The sequence below is a fragment of the Amborella trichopoda genome, chromosome 4 (genome assembly GCF_054954075.1).
Source record: "Amborella trichopoda isolate Santa Cruz 75 chromosome 4, AtrichopodaSantaCruz75HAP2 v2.0, whole genome shotgun sequence".
Classification (NCBI taxonomy): domain Eukaryota; kingdom Viridiplantae; phylum Streptophyta; class Magnoliopsida; order Amborellales; family Amborellaceae; genus Amborella; species Amborella trichopoda.
This window is the reverse complement of record NC_142339.1, coordinates 17,517,299-17,538,615: the sequence shown is the minus strand read 5'-3', so window position 1 is coordinate 17,538,615 and position 21,317 is coordinate 17,517,299. Positions and strand designations below refer to the sequence as shown.

Below are 21,317 nucleotides of genomic sequence, written 5' to 3'. Positions count from 1 at the left end.
GCAGTCTTAGGATGATTTACATACCTAAGGTAAATGAGCTTGTTATCATCCTTCCATACAAATAAGACACTCTAATTTAGGATGCATACTAGGCGTTTCATATTTACCGGAAAATGTTTGAAAGACGATCAATATGAACAGTAAACTGTGGGAAGAATCTATGGCCTGACCAATCAATTGCTGAAATGCCAATAAAGAATAGTAAACACCCATCCAGAGGATCAGTAAAAACATCTCCTAAAAAATGGCACCGACCTGTAAAGGAGTTACAGCTGGTAGGCACAATGCTTCAACAGCTTTTCTCACATGGTCTGGTGGAAGTTCTGTGATAACCATACTGCATGGAAGAGTAGATGTATACCAATGGCAGGGTTTGTGAGTAAGTCTTCCTGTATCCCGCAAAAAGTTAACAAAACCACACTCAGGGGAGTACCTCAAAGCTTCCACTAAATGCAATGAATCCTTGGTGGACAGTTTGTAACCGCTTTCCCCACTGACAGCCCTATGATAGATTTGAAAGAGGCCATCTAATGATCCACACAAATTATCTCGGCATGCTGACAGTCCAAAAAAACAACAGTTACTAACAGTAGACAACTACTTGAGGACAGATGTGACCCCAAAGGGCATATTTGTCGTTTATGTATACTTTTGTCCTTTTTTATGTTATATTTATGTAGAACTCGTATAAGGACTTAAGTGTACAATGTAAAGGAGTCCGAGGACAGATTTTCTACGAATACAAAGTATATGAAATGGTGCTGGTTACAATAGTTGCTCCATCCCATTTCTTTTTTGTCATTCTCTTTCCTTTCATTATTGTAGTGTGGGCTAGTATGAACTCAACCCTTTCTCATCGAATAATCTATTATGACATGGTATCAAGGTAGTGGTCATACACTCACAGCTTCCACTTAAATATTTGCTCAAAGATATGCATCAAATGAGCAGATCTAGCCCATCTACCTTAGGGTTTATTCCATATTTGTTGAAAACTATTCCGAATCCGAATTGTATTAGGATTTGGAATCACAGAATCGTGGCCGGCTAGAAGATTCCTATTTTCGGAACCAATGTATGTACGAGAGGAATTGTGGGAAACACGATTCAACCAAAATACAATCGAGATCCCTACCTCGATGGAACCAAGATTCCTAGCTCTATGAAATCGAGTTTCCATCCGATGTGGAATCGACCAATATGTCATTGAGATTTCTCCAATTACAGAATCAAGATTCCTAGGCATTTTGAATCAAGATTCATACCAGTTTGGAATTGAGATTCGACCCACATTGGAATCGAGATTTATAGTAGTTTGGATTCGAGTTTTGACCCATCTAGCAATCGAGATTTGTAATCCTCTTATAATCAAACATCAAGCAATCACATGGATATTTAGCTCTCATTCTTTGTTCTACTAGGCAATGAAGAATTACCAAACCATTTATAACTTCTTACCAAAGCAGTAGACCGATAATGTCATCCAAAATTAAATTATGTAACAAAGAGTTTCAGGGGCAATCTTTGATCAACTTAGCACACATGTATGTGTACATTATTTTTTAATTTCTAGACTTATAATCTCTCTAATGGATCATTGCAATGCACGATTAATGAAATCAGTCTATAAAGAATATAGGCCACTTGATTTTTATTGGTCATTTGCTGTCAAAAAATATGACATAAAGATGATTGCATCTTGTAACTAGAGATTGGGTCTTGAGTAATTTGATGCTTTGATATCATAAACATTAGTTGTCTAAAACAAAGAGAGGTTTGACATAGAAAACATCATTTCTCTAAAAATATAAAAAAATAAAAAAATAAGTGCCAATCTCGTACGTATTGAGGGCTTTGTGCCTTGTGATATGAAGGTCAAGATGGGGAGTGTTTAAATTTTAATGCCCAAAGGACCAAATTCTCTTGAATTTAATGCTCCAATGCCCTAGTTATAGCTACCTTTGTTACCTGCAAATGACATTAAAATCATACATGTTGAGTATCTCTCAAGTCTAAAAATTTGCATTTGAAAGTTGAATCGAGTTATAAATACTTCAGCACTGGTTTCATCGGATTACCATTTGGAGCACCTACTAACCATGTGAACCAATATCCTCCATTGGGGTTTGCAAATATCTGAAATCAGAATCCATAAATATTTGAGGTGAGACTGCACGTACAATGAATCGTAGATTTGTGCACCTATGAACAACAATCCCTTGATTCCACCCAAATAGTTCACATCGAGATTCTATGGAGGTAGAAGCAAGATTCCACATTGATTGAATCACAGTTCTCGGCACCTACGAATCGAGGTATTTAATGCTGTGGATTGTGGATTCAAAACCAACATGAATCAAGATTCATTACATGTGGAGTCATGAATGAACAAATGTAGAATCAAGATCAATAAATATTAGAATCATAATTCGAAAAAGTTGGAACCAAGATCCTAAAAATAATGGGATCGAGATTCCAAAAAGGTTTGAAATGAGATTCCTAAATTAAGGAGTCAAGATTCCTAAGTTCCCGAAATGGATTTTGTGGAAATTCCTCATCGGAATCACCGAATCAAGGTTCCGAACAAGAATCGCGACCTCAATAGAGAGATTCTGATCACTATGGTTTATTAAGACCTACCATGGCCAACCTCTCCTTTACATTCTGCCTAATTTATCAGCATGGTTGGAACACCAATTTACTGACGATGAAATCCTTAGGGAAGTTAACACCTCACCTCTGATCGATCCCTATGACTTGATGGTTATCATGTCGCTCTTTTCAAATCATTCTGGGACACCCTGAGGCCTAATATCCTTGCCTCTTTTGAGGAGTTTTACTCTCAAGGGATCATCTATAAAGCCTTAAATGCAACATTCATAGCGTTGGTACCTAAGGTGGAGGGTGCGAAAGAACTCAAAGATTTCAGGTCCATTAGCCTGATTAATCGCTCATATAAGATCTTGTCCAAGGTCCTAGCATCTTGACACGAGGCTGTCCCTGGCTGGGTCATCTCCCCAACTCAAGGGGCTTTTGTTAAGGATCGCCGGATCCATGATGGGGCTCGAGTAGTGCACAAGTGCATTCACTCCCGTCATTTTTCCAAAATCTCAGGCCTAGTCATCAAACCGACTAGGAGAAAGCCTATGATAACTGGAGCATCCTCAATGAGACCCTGCTCAGAATGGGTTTCGGTGCACAGTGGAAAAGGTGGATCCAGGGATGTATTTCTAATCTCTTCTCCTCAATGCTCATCAATGGTTCCCCCAGAGGTTTCTTCCTGACGTCAAGAGGCCTTCGCCAGGGCGATCCTTTGTGGCCTTTCCTCTTTGCTATCATAGCTGAGGTCTTTAGTGCTTTCATCTCTAAGGTGGACTAAGCGAACTTCCTCACAGGCTTCCATACAGGAAGGCTAGGATCTGTCATCTCCCACATTCAATACGCAAATGACACACTTCTTTTCTACGATGCCTCCCAGCAACAGGTGGATTACCTCCTCCTCGCTCTCCAATGCTACGAGTTGACCATTGGTTTTAGAGTCAATATGGCAAAACCTAAGATGATGGGGATATGCATTGACAACCAGTTATTCAAAGCCTCGCTGACAGGTGGGGCTGCTTGGTAGACAACCTCCTTTCTACTTACTTGGGACTCCCTTTGTGTCTCGGAATGCCGAGACTCAACCAATGGAGCTTCATCATCAACAAGTTCAACCAAAGGCTCGCAGGCTGGAAAGGGAGGTTTCTCTCCTCTGCCAGCAGATTGATCCTCATCAAGGCAAATCTCTCTAATATCCCCTTATTTCAAATGTCCCTCTTCCAAATGCCTGCCTCTGGTGCTGCTAGGCTGGAGAAACTCATAAGGGACTTCACGTGGTCAGGAGGAGGGCACAAGTTTCATCTCATCTCTCGGGCTTCGGTGTGCAAACCCAAAGCATAAGGATGTCTAGGCATTCGTAGTATTAAGTTTAACAATATTTGTGCTATTGAGGAAATGGTGGTGGCGTTATGCCACGCAACCCAATCATCTTTAGAGAGAGGTTATTCGTTGCAGATACTGCCTTGGGAATCATGCTTGGCTCCCAACATGCAAGGGTAGTGGTAACATCTCAGGCTTTTAGAGGCCCCTCCTCCACAGCCGCAACCTCTACCTATATCAGATATGTTATCGTCCGAGGGAGGGGACCATGGTCTTGTTTTGGTCCATCACTTGGGTAGGACATGCTCCACTTAGAAACCAGTTCCCAAACCTCTTCTTCCTAACCCAAGTTTCCCACTCTACTGTGGCTGATAACCTTGTTAGATCAGGGCATACCAGAATATGGAACCCCGACTTCTGGAGGCCCCTTGTAGACATGTAGGACCATGCTCATCATACCTTCACGAAAGCCAACGAGGTTACCGATGATTTAGCTACGGAATGAGTAAGACCTGTGGTCGATAACCTTGTAGACTTAGCTACTCCATGGGGATTATAGGCAAGTTTTGAGCACGTAGTCCCCATTCTTGTTCACAGTCTTTTCTATGTTCTTGTTGAAGAGCATTTTTTGGGCACCCATGCCCTCGGTAGCGTATTTTTTGCTTACACTCATGGATGTATATCCCTTTATTATTACGCTCATGGATGTATATCCATTTATTACTTAGTACAATAGTCAACATAATTAAAAAAAGAAAAAGAAAAAAAAGAGCAGTTTGGTCAACCATCTTATGCACAAGCTTTCAACTGCAAAAGTTATTTTTTTGGCATAATCTAGAACTGATGCCATCTCTAAGGGCTGCAGCTGTCACCCACTCAAACACCTTCAAACCTCAAATTCGTTGATGGGTATGTATATAAAGATCTCTGAAAATACCACTTTTCTGAAGCTCAATCAAGTCAAACCAGTATTGGGTGAGGTTCATTATAAGCATTTTAGTTTCCTCGAGAAGTTTGGAATCAAAAGAGCATCAGATTTGCATGATCTCTTAGTTATTTATTGCTGCCTTGCTTCCTCAGCCGATGTTTTAGAAATTGATACAAATGCATGGCATCAAATTGGACTCAAGGCAATGCATCTATGAAAAAAGTTTCTGGAACTTTGGAATCTTCTTTTCAGGGACATTTTGTGTGGCGTAGACCTGTTTCTTGGGGCACTTTGCTGGGTCCACCTTAAAAAAATCCATACCATAGTTTAGTCAAATTACTTCTAGAAAACCCAATTCTGCAAAGGGTCCACCTTAAAAAAATCCATACCATAGTTTAGTCAAATTACTTCTAGATAACCCAATTCTGCAAATTATAACTTTCAAATTGAATGGAAGAATATGTTAGGCACAGTCTCTGCTCTAGGGTGACATAAAATGCATCATGTAGATGTGACATCAAAGGCCCCTAGTTCTACATGACCAATATTCGCTGATTGGAGAGCTAATGAGGCCCAATAATAATGTCATGGTCACTTAGCTCCATGAAACCTGATAGTATGATGTTTTTGAGAATGGCCAAAGAAATATGGATGTCCTTGCAGAGCAATGCTCTCAAAAGGTTAATAGCCAATATTCCAAATGCATTGTTCCATAGCATCCTGGCCAAAGAAATAAGTCTCTTTCTGCATATATTGGTTTGATGAGAGAAATGTGGGACGAAATGAGTTACCATGATCCACCTCCATGTGATTGTGCAGCTGGGCTTAAAGGTATACAACATATGTAGATGACCGTCGGGTGAATGAGCTATTTTCAGGTCTTAATCCAGAATGAAAGATTGTTAGAAATCAGATCTCAAAATATGACCAAGACAAAGTATGGGATTTGGCTTATTGCTAGAAATCAGATATTAAAATATGACTAAGACTAAAACTATGGGGTTTGGCTTGAACCAACGGGCAGTAGTTGGCTTATAGCCCACAGGCTTGATTGTAGTATCTGGGCTTGTCCCTCAGGCTAGGTTGTGGAGTTGAACCCCTACCCTCAAAATATTTCGCCTTAGCACACAGGCTTGGTTACCGACTTGAACACTGCCCTCAAAATATTTGGGCCTCCTCTTTGCATAGGAAGGCCTAGGAAGCACCTCTAGGACCCCATAGTAGAAAAGTTCCAAATAAGACAAGGAGGATAGAAAGGGAGGTTGCTATCACTAGGTGGTCGTATCATTCTTATCAAAGCTACCCTCTCATCTCAATCTTTCATATATCGCTCTTCCAAATGCCCATGTCGATACAGTTCAAACTCAAAAGTCTCGAGAAGGAATTCCTGTAGTCTGAGGAAAATGCAAGAACAGATTCTACCCCATTTCACAGAAGAAAATCTGCTCCTTGAAGAAGGAAGAAGGAATGGGAATCGACAAACTGAAAGACTGAACGTTGCTGTTCTAGGCAAACGGTGGTGGCACCACACCACATAGGACAACGAATTGTGGCAAGATGTTATACGGGAGATATATGGCCTAGATGAGTCTGGCTGGTTTCCTCGGGGCATCCCTTCCCATCACACATCTAGGGCTTGTAAATGCATGGGAAAAGTCATGAGGCTTTCAGGATACTAACAAGATTCAAAGCAAAAGCTGTTATAGAATTCACTTTTACAAAGACCTAGGCCTGGGCAACAAAATTCTTGGAGTTGGTGCTCGAGAATTGCATTAGATCTCGATGTCAAAGTCCCAGGTGCATTAGAGATCCTGGGGGACAATGGTATGGCTCCTTACCTTTCAAAGAGTTCTTTTAGACTGTCTGCTAACTTAACCAATCTGCTACTCCTTGAATGGTTCTTTCTCCCTCTGTGAGGGAAGGGACACTGTAATTTGGAGTCCCACCATTACTGGAATTTCTCAGTTTCTTCTTTTCACAGTGAATTGAACCCAAGCCAGACCCCACCCTGGATAACCAACAAGGTCTAGAGTGTTTCTGTCCCACACAATATTCAAGCTTTCAATTGGATTGTGATTTCAGATAAAGAACTAACTATAGACCAGCTACAATGGACGCGCTTTCAACTGCCAAACAGATGCATCATGTGTTTGCATGAGTAAAAAAACAATGACCACCTAATCCTCCACTGTGAGGTCGCATTTGGTTTGTTGTCCTCCCTCATGAAATCCTTTGACTGGCCTTGGTAGACCCCCGATCTATCAAACAGCTCTGCATAACCTTTCTTCTCCTCCCTTTCCTAGCGGTATTTTTCTTTTTTGATGTAGTTTGGTGGGAAAGGGATCCCTTACCCATAGTAAGAATGGAACTCAATATGTCACATTATGGCGCGCCATCACCCTGACCACCTAGCCTTGGGCCCATTCCTGCCGAAAAAGATTAAGTCAGCTTTGTTTGTATTTTTTGGGGACAATCTTCAAGGATTTGAACCCTATCCTCCCTCACCCGGAGGAGCCTGAGAGTTTGGTTTTGATGAGGGCCACAAGAGACGGCCAGTACTTCTGGCAAAAGTTATGAACTATCCTGCATGTCCGGGCCGCTGACACCCCAAATATTCCAATTAAGAATGATCATGTTGACTCAGTGGGGGTAGGAGGCACCCTCTCAAGAAGCGCCTATGAGGACGAGTTTTGGAGGGGCTGAGGGTGGATTCGAGCGGTCGTAATTGATACTGCACTCGAGGTTAGAGAGTTCCCTTCAGCCCTTTTTACTCACCTTGAATCTAGTCTGTGCATCTGCGGTGATGAACGCCTGAAGAACCTCCTCTCGTCATTCATAGTTGAACCCCATAGCTCTCAGGACCATTTGGAGGTTACCCTGAGCCTTTTCCATGTTGTTGATGAAGGCCAAGTCCATGGATGCAGCCATTTGTCGAGGAGGAGCCATCTGTCGAGGTAGGTGAGTCTTTGTGGTTCTGAGCAAGGTCGGAATGGTTACTTTTGGGAGAAGGGGAAGGAAATTTGGCCCAGACAGTAGCCAGGGGGTTGGGAGGGTGACTTCCGAGGCTACTGAAGAGGGTACAAGGGAAGAAGGAAGGCCAGATGAAGGATAGCTTCTGGGGGGTGGTCGTGGGAGCTCCATCTTCACCCTTATCAAGTGACGAACCACTTCAATATTCTTTTTCTCTTTAATGAAATAAAGGGTTCTCAGCAATGTGAATGGTTGCCCCATTATCAAAAAAAGAAGGCTCATTCATAACTGTACTACTCCCGGATTGGCTAGTATAGTTTTAGCACGAAATTTCACACGCTCAAGTAGCATTTGAGATCTTTGTTGTCTGCATAGCTATCCCTAGTCACAACAACATCATCAACACACACTACAAGTACTACAATCCTAGCACAATTTTTCCTCACAAACAATGTACATTCGACTTGACCCCGTCTGGACCCAATCTTTATCACGGCTTCACTGAAATTTTCAAACCAACCTATCAAGGATTGTTTTAAGTCCATATATCACCATATTTAATTTGCGCACCTGTCCTGTCTCCCCCCGAAGCTGACAACATGGAGGCACGACCATATAAACTTCCTAATAAAGATCTCAAACCAAAAAGGCGTTTCTCACATCTAGCTTATGTAGAGACCAAAAGTATTTGCAGCTAAGGAGAGAATGATTCTTACTATATTTAACCTCATTATAATGCCAAAAGTTCTTTGCAATCTATACCATGGGTCTGTGTACAACCTTTTGCAACAAATCTCGCCTTGTATCTTTTTATAGTCCCATCTACCATGTATTTCACTGTTAACACCTTCTTGCATCTTTTTATAGTCCCATCTTCCTTGTATTTCATTGTAAACCCCAGATTTTGGGTAGTTCCCAAGTATTGTTTTTCTTTTTTCAGAGCTTGAATTTCCTCCCACATTGCTTCCTTCCATTGAGGCTGTGATAGAGCTTCTACCAATTGGGATGGAACACTAATAGTAGACAAAGATGATAGGAACGCTTAACTTTGCCTAGGGCAATAGGTAAGTCAAGTCAAGGTCTGACATAGGAATTGAAGTGGGAGTTTATGAGGAAATAGTACGATGATAATAATTTTTGAGTCAAGGTCAGTACTTGGTTCCAAGTTGACACAAGAGTAATGATTGTTCTAGACTTCAGCATGTACTAACTTCTTCGAAAATACGTCTTCAAGTCCTCCTTGCGTGCAACAGGAGCATTTCCATCTTCATTTTTGGGAAATTTCATAACTGAAGGGGGTTGAGAAAGGTAGAGCCGATGGTGCAGACTCGCTCTCTTCTTGTCCATTGTTTGGTCTTGAGGAGAGCATTGTTATCCAATACAGGAGAAAACTAGAATGGATTCAAGTAAGATAAAATCCATAGAGACATAATGAACCATTATTAAGAATCATAAAATTTGAAACCTTTGTGATTTGACGAATCAATGATCAAGAAGGCATCGGGTGCCGCCCAGGCGGTTGGGGTTCTAGCGCTGCGTTCACCTTTTCGGGGAGAGGGGGGGGGGGTTGGATGAGTTCAAATTTCAAACCTAATTCGGTATTAACTTTACATAACTAAAACTTACATGTCTAAACAACTCAAACATTGAAATTCCCCAAAACTTAGCCCTATAAGCAAAAATAAAAAGTCACATAAATTTACAAATTCACATTAATTAATCAGAAATATAGCCAAACACAGAGTAATAATTCCAAAGTTGCATTATAAATTAAAACAAAGCCAAAAATATATTATAAATTTTCGATTTTGCATTTTCGATTATAACACAGCCAAATAAAAAGTAATATTTCAAATTTGAGTAATCAATTAGAAGAAAATCCAAACATAGCCAAAAATATATTATAAATCTTCAATTTTGCATAATAGATTGCAAACATAGCCATATATACAGTACTATCCTCAAACTTGCATCATAAATTCGAAACAAAGCCAAACATAGCCAAAAGTATAATATAGATTTTCGATTTTGCATTATAACTTAGAAACAAAGCCAAAAAATATTATAAATTTTCAATATCTGCATTTTCAAGCAGAAACATAGCCAAAAATATATTATAATCACAAAAAATAGGAAGTCCTTTAACAAAAAGGCCCATGAAGTTTCATTCACAAATCTAAAGCTAACCTTCAAAATAAGTACAAGAAAATGATAAACAAAAAACATGACAAAACTCAATAATCACAAAAAATAATGAAACCCTAAACATAAACAATTAAATTTACTAACCCCTCGAAAACCCATCGAAGTAGGCTTGAATCGGGCACTTTCGATTGCCAAAAGCTCTCTTTTGCAACCTCTTTAATCCTCAAAAAGTTCCAAGTGAAAGCTTTTCGATTTTGCAAGAAATAGAAAAGTTCAAATTCAAATTCGATCCTGCAACAAAAATTGACTTTGAGCTAAAAACATTGTGTTTGGGGCACTAGTAGACTTGTCTCGGGTTTTAGGGGGGTAAAAATGGCCCCCAAAATATTACTTCCGGCCTTTTCAAAGGGGGAAAATGACTTCTTCTCTTTTCCTTTTTTCCTAGGCAAATTTCGGCCCTCACCCAATGGTCCCTAGGCGACTAGTCGACTGCCAGCATAACTGTCCCACACTAGGCCATATGGTGCGGTGAGGCATCCCACCCGCCTACATGGCCCGCTCAAGCGACTAGGTGGTTAGCGTTTTGAACAATATCAAGCTTTTTGAACAATATCCTAATAAGACACAATTAATAGCTTCAGGTTCAAGTTTGTCTTATGACCTAGAACATAGAGAAAACACTCACTACAAATACTTTGGGAGGCATGGAAAGAAATGGGGTACTAAGAAGAAGGTAAATGGATAGGAGACTTGCCCTAAATGACTCTTGATGCCATACAATTTATCAAGAAGGCCACAGTAAAAAGAACTTTGGATCCTAAGTTTTTTGGAACTATCAATCCAAGCAAGATAGATAAAGTAATGGGTGAGATTTGCATAAGGCGCCCACCTTATATTGTACAAGGTGCACCTCTAAATTTTCCTAAAAGATGTAGTTCCCGTATCAGAAACCTTACAACGGCTTGAAAATTCATGTTCAACCCTAATGATGAAATTTAAAATTTCAAAAACAAGTAGATCGAGCAGATCTATAAACACTTGAAAATATTAAAAATAGACAGTCCAGATAACTTGTTACAAGATGCACTATTTTTAGGACTAGAAAATCTTATTTTTCTTGTTATATCTATAGATCTTGAGGTAGAGAAGATCAATTGGAAGGTTTTCCAATAGCGGAACACTCTTTTCTATTAGATTTTTGAAGCACACCTTACTTTTACTGGTATAAGGTTGCAACCTTATATAAACTTTTGCCAAGAGTAATTCACAACAAATGTCAATTTTTTCGCTTGGCGACTCCATTTTGTTGATCACTGTAAGGACATGTTGTTTGGAACTCTATACCATGATCCATTAACTCTCTGAGAAAATTAGTAACACGTTCACCACTAGTATCAAAATGTAGTAATATGATATTTGCAATAATCTGTGTTCTGACCATTTTATGGTAAACTCGAAAAGGATAGCAACTTCATCCTTATATTTCATTAGATAAAGTGTGGTCGATATGGTGCACTCATCTATAAAAGTAACAAAGAACCAAAAATAAAAAACACTAACACCTTGAGAAGCTCCCCACACCTCAAAACATATATTAGAGAAAGAAGTGTCAGTCTTTTCATCATTACTGATAGAAAATGAAGTTCTATAATGTTTCAAGAACCCTCAAATCTCACATTGTAATTGAACTTGACCCACCAGTGAAAAAGTCCAAGAGAACAAAGAATGCAATATGGAAAGAGAAGCATGACCAACATGGGTGTGCCACAAATATACATCCCCTCGTTATTAGCAATCAAACATGCCAATCGCTTGAGCAATTATAGAAGCTTGTTTTGGTGTGTCTAGAAGGTACAACCCTCCATCCTCACAACTACACCCAAATGTCCTAGCAGTCACCAATCACTCAAAAACAAAATGAGATGGGAAGGTGGTCATGCTACAACAATTCAAAGTTTTTAGTAGGCCACTAGGAGATCAAAGATTATTGGACAGCTTGGGAACATGAAAAGTGGAAAACAAATTTATAGAAGAAGTAATTGGATCAATCCTTTTTCCTGTAATTGTGATGTAAGCAGTTTTGTGAGCAGCATGCCTTCTACAGTGCATAAACTTTCGCTCATAGCTCAGAATAGGGCCTATTGGCACTCTAAGGAGAGATCTTTCAGAGCACTGGACATCCTACTTTACTGGTTGTGGAAAGGGATTTTGTCAAAGAAGGGCTCTGGAGACCTGAAAATGACCATCATAGTGCACATTGCAAAATTAAGGGTAGTTTCATCTTTTTTTGGATAGTTTGGATAAGATTGCCTTTTCCTACTTTCTCGCTTTTTTTTAAAAAATGGTCATTTAACGTTTGTAATGGATGGTCCAGATCGTGCTTTGGCTAGGGTTAAAGATGTAAATAGGTTATGATCTTTGAGTGAGGTCAGCTTTTGAGTTCTATCTTTGAGGGTTTATTCAGAAGTGTGCGTATGGAGCTTGGCTTGTAAGCTCATTTTATTACTCCGATCCATTAGCATGTTTCTCTTGTTTTTGCTTTGCTTAATCCTTTCCTCCACCAAATTCATAAAAGGGATCCATCAGCTATCCTGACAAACACAAGGTTCAAACAAGTGGCATAAGCAGAAAATTGATTGGGCAAGCCAGTCATATGTTCAAAGGCTCTTGAGTCAATGATCCAAGGAGCTTGAGAAGTCATGGAAACATGATGTGCAGATGCAGATATACCTACATAGGCAAGATGCAACTTTGATGAAGAATAAGGATCATTACGTGTGAAGGCACGCTGCTTAAGATCAAGAACGTCTCACTTGGAAGTCATCACCAGTTTATCCTCAGGTATAGAAGATGTATAGTCACAAGTAGATGACCACTAGCATCTTGATGTCGAGACACAGTATGACTAGCCTTCTCACTAGTTGCACCTGCATAAGACCGAGTTGTACTGCAGTAATGGCGTCCAATGAGATCCTAACAAGTTTCCTTAATATGTCCAGATTTTCCAAAATGGTTACATTTTAGCCTATCCTTTTGATCCTGTGTGAGGCTACCATGACCACCACTATGGCCACTACCATGACTATTGAAAGAATTGAAAATTATAGCAGACCTTTCATATTCACAAATAGGCACAGCCATAACTTTCTGGCTAGTTTCATCATATTTTTTTAGGAGAAGAAAAATAGCGTTCCAAGTGATGGTAGAATTTCACCACCTAGTTACATCTGAAAGTTAATATTTAGGATTAAGGCCCCCTAAAAGATCAAATATCTTCTTTTGTTCCACTCTTTCTCTGCGTTCTTTAGTACAATGAGAGTAATTTACAGGCTGGTAGCTAGGAGCATAATAGTCTCCATCTGATAAATCTTTTCGTTTCAAATAGTTGATTTGTTGCTCCAATTCATAGATTTTTGTGATATTCCTATCATGTCAGTAGGCTTTAGCCATTTCGTCCCTAAGTATTTTGAAATATTACAATTCATAAATGTGCAACTCACGTTTAGTTGTATAGAGCTTAAAATCTAATTTATAACAATCATTTCATCAGCTTCCCAATCTGCATAAGATGGCTCATTTGCATCTGGTTTACAAAAAGACCATCAATATAATCCAACTTTTTTCTACCCTTAAGGAACAACCCTACAAATCTAGACCACTCCAAATTGTTTGTCTCATCAAATTTAACAATAGGATTTGAAGACCAGAATACTCCATACCTGATGTTATGAAATCGTTACTCCTTCAAGCTAATAAACATGTTACAAAGTATTGGTGAAATCTAATTACACCCTCAGATTTCTCTTTAAATACATTGTGTAAACACTAAATGCACTACACAGTGCATTGAGCAATCGATTATACAATCGTGGTTGCAAAGCTCATTGATACACATCTAACAGCTGCAGAAAATGGTTGTAATCAATCTCAAGCAGTCTAGCTGGACTGCTGACATCAGCAGTAGTACAGGCATAGTTTCAATAATCGACCTCCACTTCTTCGGATCTTGACCTTACTCTGAAACCAAGTAGAAAGTACCAGATCTAGGTCAATCTACAAATGTTAGATCAGTATATAACAGAGGTGTAAAAAGAGAAGTGAAGAAAAAGATGAAGATGTAAGGGGACAGAGAGAGGTGGGCGACAAAGAATGAGATAAGAAAGTGTGGCATGATCTCTAGAGTTGAACCAATCACACATATTATTTATATGTAAAAATCAAGGCATCCGTTATTTTAAGAAATAATCATGCATATCCTTATTAAATAATATATTCCATTTATGCTCCTGACTAGCCATTGCACTTTCAATATGATCTGGAATATGAAAAGAAAATAACTATACATAATTATGACTAGACAATTTTGTAAAGGAAACCAAGGAAGGGTGACAAGAAAATGTACTTAAAACTGTTATTATTTGAACAGGAAAAATATATTACAGCACAGATATCAAGAAACCATATGACCCGGAAATGGGCCACACAAATAAAGAACATAAAAGCATGAGAGCAATTATCACCCATAGTTAGCAACTTGCATAACAATGCTACATTGGTGATCCAAAGGTCAGTATCACATTCATTTTGGTCCCAAATCATTGGGTGAAAAGACGTGATTGATTTGGATTTGACTTAAAAGAAGTTGAGCTAAAACAATGGTGTATATATGCGTGTATGTGTTTATGTATGTAAGGAAAGATGGTACATTATATCAAATTTCAAGAAAAAGAACTTCAGTTCACAATGTAAGTAAGAAACTAATAAACTAATACTAATTTCTTGTTGCTGCTCAGAGGAAGATATATGCAATCACAAAGTGATAAAAAACACAAAAGAATGATTTTCAAGGCAATTTTTAAAAGTATTTTTCTAAAAGTTCTTAACAAAATGATATAAGAAGAAATTATTTCAGAAAAAACATATCAAAACATTTTTAAAAGAAATCAGAGTACTTTGAGAAAATTACGTTTTAAACGGAAATTTGATAAAGATGTTATGACCAACACAAAAGTCAAGGTAACAGGCAGGCATTAACATCTACGAGATGCAGCCAGTTAAAGGACTAAGTTCATTGGGACTCTCAAATGAAGCATTGTATGTCTCTTATGATCTAGTAGTCATATACATCACAAATAAAGCAATTTCATGTGCATCACCAAGCTATAATACAGGCAAATCATATGTTACTCACAGAAGTTTATAGTCTTCTCCACGAACTTATGGAGTATCAATTATAGTGATGGGGATAACAATAATGCTCTGTGGATCTTTAAGGTTACCTGATCCAAATCCTTCAAAGAAGTTCCAAACCTTTCTCTAAGACCCATCACTTGAGGCACAAGCACTAGTATCAAAGGCATCTGTGCATTTATCCCACCTGAGCTTTCTGATGCTGTATAGTGTATCAAATTGCAAGTAGCTGCAAGATACATATATACAGAAATTACTTATAATGAGAAAAGTGCATCAAGTGTAAAATATACCATAGTGATAACTTTAAAACGTGGAATACTTTCTTTCCAAAACCCAGTAGAGTAGAAAAAAATTGTATTTCAAGAATGAGATAATCAACTCAATCGCTGTTTAAGAATAAAAACTAACCAAAACCAATGGAAAATAAACCCAATTGAACAACTAAGAGTGTACTCAGTCAGTAGGGGACATCCAGACAATGACACACTGCAGATTTAACATTCAAAAGATTCTGAACTTCAATATTTCTGTGTATATTCTCCAAATAAGATAGACAATCCTCATTATTAAACCATAGAATAGGCAGTCAGAAGACCAAATAGAAGATTTCAACTCTGAAGAATTAATTATCACTCCATAATTTTCTGTTTTGATAGAAAACATTACAGCTTAAGGAGGAACATGTGTTTATAAAGAAAGGAAAGGAAAGATAAGGACACACACCACCACCAAATACAATAAGAGGGATTGATATTATGCCCAGTGAACAAAACAACATCGTAACATTGTTCCTTTTTTTCTTTCTCCTTTTTTCTTTTTTATTGTTCAGGTTAGTGATATCTAGTCTAGGAAGAGAGACCAATTTGAAGTTTAAAACCTACTAGTAGACTCACATGCGTTGCATGTAGAAATATATAAAAAAAAATAGAAAAATAAAAGAAAATAAGTAAAAAAGATATCAAAATATGGCTAATTTGAAGGAAGCAATGTTTGAAGGTATTTTTCAACACTTGTATCCCCGGTGCAAATAAGGAGAGCAGTTCGCAACCTAGGACTATAGGTACCAGAACACTTGTGGACTACGGAAGCCTTAGGACAATAAGCCCTGATCCAGAAGTGAAATTTCCGACAGTCTCAGAATGCCCCAAGAAGAACCAGGAACGTGGCTAAGGGTCTCTGAAGAATATCTGCCAAGTTTCGTCGCAATCTGACGAGTTTAAGGCAGTGCAGACGACAAAACAGTTTTGAGAAATTCCGCCTTTATCATGCTAAAATCGGACCCTCAACTACAACACCATTATCGGAGCGTCAAACGATCTCCAGACCATCGCCATTGGATTTTGAACGTTTGAAAACCTCTGGGTATCAATTTTCGGTGCATTTGGACGCTTTTGGAGCAAGTTAGGTCCTACACTACTACGGTGCACCTTCGGTAAACCAGCTTCCATTAATTGAAATTGTACTTCACCATCTCTGGGGCAAACTTTTCATGGTCGTATCATCCCCATCCCAGGTCGAATCAAGCCCAATTTTTGGGAGAATGTTCGTCTCATTGACCTGGTCGATTTGATATGCGGAACGCACAATGACATGGCCTGAGTCGAGAGAAATCGAAGAGAGAAGTTTGCCGAAAAGTTCCAAAAGTAGCAGAGAATTCCAGCAGCACGTCCCCTTCATCAAATGCCCTCATCACGGCTCTCACACGTCAGATGGACGCAAAATCAGACTCATTATGACCACAAGGTCAAGAGCTTCCTCCGGGTCGAACTTCACACGTGATGGACGGATGGATTCGTCAGAAATCAGGGATGAAAAGTGGCAAATTTCGGTCATCAGAATCCAAACTCCTGTCAAAGTTTTCCAATTTGAAAAACGGTCGTCCAAGCACCACATCGAGCCGTTCTTTTTGCAAAACCTTCATGGCAACATGCTTGTCATGCTACAATGAAGAAATCGACGAAAAACACTGAGAAACGGGCCGAATCTTAAATCTAAGGTCGCACATTTTCCCGTGTTTTTGCTGCATCATGATCGTGTCCCGAAAGTCCAATCCATGGCTCAAAATAGTTATCAAAACGATCATCTTCTCGAGCCGATCAAGAAAAGAATAATCTTTTGGCCGGATGAAGACTGGAAGGATCCCGAACGGACCCCGGAAGATCGCAAAGGTTGCATGGCCATGACAAGGACTTAATTGGAATTTCAGGATTTGTGGGTAAGAGGCAAAATCGTCATTTTACCCCTAATTTCTTAATTTTATTTAATTCATTTAATTCTTATTTTTCCACAATTAGGTTAGAATTTGATCATCCACCCATGTTTGGACTTAAAATCTATATAAGCACGTGATGTGCTCATGTAAACGACCCTTCTTTGATCACTAAAATTTGGGCTTTTCATTTAAGTTTTTGGGTCACGGTCTAGAAAGAGAGAGAGGAGAGAGAAGATCTTGGTGGGTACCTTTGGGCATTAAAGGTAGCTTTCTCTCTCCTCTCCTCTTCTCCTTCTCTCTCTTCTTTCTCTCCTCTATCTCTCTCTTCTTTCTCTCTCTTCTTTCTCCCTTCTCTCTCTCCCTCCTTTCGCTCTCTTCTTTCTCTCTCTTCTTTCCCTCTTTCCTTTCTCTCTGCTTTTTTTTTTTCTCTGCTTCTTTCCTTACTCTCTTTCCTTTCCTTTCTCTCGTCTTCTTTCCTTTCCCTCTCTTCTTCTTCTTCTTTCCTTTCTCTTTCTTTTTCTTTCCTTTCCCTTTCTGCATTTTTCCTTTCTATGTTTCTTTCCTTCCTCTCTCTTCTCCTTTCCTTTCTTCTCTGTTCTTCTATCCCTTTCTTTCTTTTGTCTCTTTCTGTCTTTCTCTCTTCATAGGGGCAGCGACGTGGGCCTACCTTTTTTAGCGGGCCTCGTTATGGTCTCTGTAATCTCTCTCTATCTCTCTCCTTTCACAGGGACAACGATGTGGACCTACCCTTTTTGGCGGGCCTCATTGCGATCTCTGTATTCTCTCTCTCTCACAGGGACAACGATGTGGGCCTACCCTTTATGGCGAGCCGCGTTGCGGTCTTTGTACTCTCTCTCTGTCTCTCTCCTCACACAGGGGCAGCAACGTGGGCCTACCCTTTTTGGCGGGCCTCGCTGCAGTCTCTGTATTCTCTCTCTCTTCTTTCTCTCTGCCTTCTCTCTTTTCACAAACGACAGTTAAGCCACCGTCTACATACTATCTCTTTTCCTTCTTTCTTTTCACAAACGGCAGCTAAGCCACCGTCTGTGTACTCTCTCTCCTACTCTCTTTTCACAGACGGCAGCTAAGCTACCGTTTGTGTAATCTCTCTCTTCCCTCTCTCTTTTCACAAATGGCAACTAAGCCGCCGTCACGTATTCTCTCTCTTCCTTCTCTCTTTTCACAAACGGCAGCTAAGCCGTCGTCCGTGTATTCTCTCTCTTCCCTCTCTTTTTTCACAGGCGGCAGTTAAGCCGTCATCTGTGTACTCTCTCTCCTCTCTTTTTACAAAAGGCAACTAAGTTACTGTCTATGTTCTCTCTCATCCTCTCTCTTTTCACAAATGGCAGTGAAGCCACCGTCTGTGCGCTCTCATTTTCCCTTCCTCTCCTCACAAACGGCAGTTAAGCCGCCGTCTGTGTTCTCCCTCTCTTTGTCTATTCTCTCTCAACACTAACGGCAGCTAAGCCGCCGCTTGTGTCTTTCTTCTCTTCCTTCTTTATCTCTCTTCTCCTTCTCTCTTCTCTCTTAACTTTCTTGTTTCTTTTCATTATCTTCTTCTTTGAAGGATCTGGGTATAAAATAAACCAGCCTTCTCTCTTTATTTCTCTTTATTCATTAGCATTATGAATGACTAGTTGAAAGGCATACTAGCCCCTTGTTCCTCTTTTCTTTAAAAATGTTTCTCTTTACTTTTTCTATAAAGGACTAGTTGAAAGACATACTTGGCCTTCATTTCTCTTTTCTATCTCCACTTTCTTCTCTCTCTCTTTCTGAAGAATCAGGTGAAAGCCAAAACTGATCTTCGTTCCTTTATTCTACTCTTTTCTTTCTCTGTCTTTCTTTGTCTCTCCTCATTTTCTTAAACTCACCCCTTTTTGCTTTCATTTTTCATTAAAAAATAATGTCGTGAATCTCTTGTTAAAGAGGACATCAGAAGGTTGTCCAATTGACATGGACCAAATGGCATTGTTCCTTCATTATCCCCTCGAATGTACACGACTGTGTGCATTCATTCAAAGACAAGGTGGGGTCTTCTGACCCACTTGTCTATATTTTAATGTGTGTGTATGGTTGCCGGAAAAAAGAAACGAGTCATGGGAGACGATTCTAAACCGGCCACAGGTCAAGGGGCATTCTACGTGATCTAAGAAGGTGCCCATGCGAGCCAGCCCGAGCGTGTCACGGACCCACGTGAGGAAAGTCCCGCCTCACCACCCAATTCCTCTCTCACCAGTTGATATTCTTGCTCGCGTCTCGCTTAGGCGTTTCCCGAGAAAGCGATCTCAAGTCCCAGGTCCATCTTGAACCCGGGACCACGCCACCAGGTCATCCCGACCCGGAGGGTGAGATCGAGACACCTAACCAAGCACTATAAAAATATTTTAAATAATGTGTAATTTGGTACAAAGACAAAAGCAAGAGAAGAGGACGAGGATCCTGTGTCTTCCTTCGCCCCTTGACAGGAACAAGATCTACAGCCTTTACCCCAAAAGGTTGCCGCCTCAACCACCATCAACCTTTGTTCGGGGACCCAAGTCAGCCCCTCCGAACGCTTCATTCTCCCCGGTGGTGGCTTCCACCCCGCCCTCTCCTCCTCCTGGTCTCAGAGTTCCCTCCCTCTCCCCTGGTGCTCAACCTCCCGCTCCGAGGCTCTATTCTCCGAATCTCCCCTTCATCCTCTCCACCCTGGCAGAGGAGTCAGCCCCTCTCAAAGCCAAACTTTTGTCTTCCTTAGTGGGAAGTATTCAACCTAAACGGGATGATACCAGGGGAGTCAAGAAATGGGCCCAACAGTTATGCGCCAAGCCCCATCTTGGTTGCCGTCGCATCTTGAAGGATGAAATTCTATTCAGTTTCCCTTCAACAGAGAGTGCCCATCAAGCTCTACAGGACCTCTCCTTCTACTCCTTCAAAGGGGCAGCCTTACAACTCTGAAATTGGTCCCCAAAGGACGGGTCATTCCGGAAACAGAGTTTGGGTCACGGTTGATTACATCCCTCTCCATGTGTCGTCCCCTTCCACATTCCAGAGAGTGGCGGAGGCCTGTGGTTCCCTGATTGAAATCCACTGGAAATCCATTAAAGTCCTCTCTCTGGGTTCCATCCGCCTCCTCTTGGAGGTCCTAGACACACAGCTTATCTCCTCCATCAACTGGTTACATCTTTCGTGGATTGCGGCTTCTCCGCCTTCACCCTCTTTCTTCAAGTCCCCCCCCCCCTCCTTGATCTGGACCACAATAATTGAGAAACACCTCCACCCTAAGCAGCGCCACTAGCCATCTTTCTCCTTGAACGCACCCTACCAGCGGCACGAAACCACTCCCGATAGTCATCTAGAGACCACGTGCCATACAAGCAAGCCCCCATGGCAGGTTCGACCAACGACACGTCTCTCTCCAACCGCTCTCGATCTCAGGTGGCATCCCTTCTCCTAGTTGCTCGAGCCCCCAAGGCCGCTCTGGTGACAGATCATCGACGGCCTTACCAGAGTCACATGGCTCCCATCCTCATCACCATGGTAAACACATTTTAGTCTACGTCGACCTCCCTTGTCTCAATCGTCTGGCCAGTCGGCCTGTCCCTGCAATCGGGACACGTGGCAAATCCATTAATTGTAGGCCGCCCCTCCCCGCCCTCTAAACCACCCCAAAAGGCTCCTCTCCCCAGGAATTCTGAAACCCGCTCGACACCTGTAGATTCTGTCCGTTCGTCCACCTGCAATCAGGCCTGTCCAGCTGGACCTTCCATCCTGCGCCGCCTTCCTCGTCCGTTCTATCTCCCCTACCTACCCCTGAACCCTTCCGGCCATCAGATGAAGAGAAGCCGTCCTTTCCCCTCAACCCATTTAGCGATACCTGCCAAACCCTTGAGTCTGCCCACCTCAAGATCCTAACAATTGCCCCCGATGCCTCGGTTGGCTTTTCCCCTCCTCTCACCTGCTCTTCTTCTT

General features: G+C 40.7%; 1 pseudogene across 1 annotated transcript in view; it reads right to left on the bottom strand.

The window, feature by feature from the left end:
- Positions 1-13,686: 13,686 nt before the first annotated feature.
- The window catches only part of LOC148782330 (transportin MOS14-like), a 28,505-nt pseudogene continuing 20,874 nt past the window's right edge, over positions 13,687-21,317 (bottom strand). Inside the window, exons 7-8 of the transcript XR_016053296.1 lie at positions 15,241-15,380; positions 13,687-13,978 (exon numbers count right to left, since the gene is read on the bottom strand). The product of XR_016053296.1 is annotated as a transportin MOS14-like (transcript). The remainder of the gene's footprint in view (positions 13,979-15,240; positions 15,381-21,317) is intronic.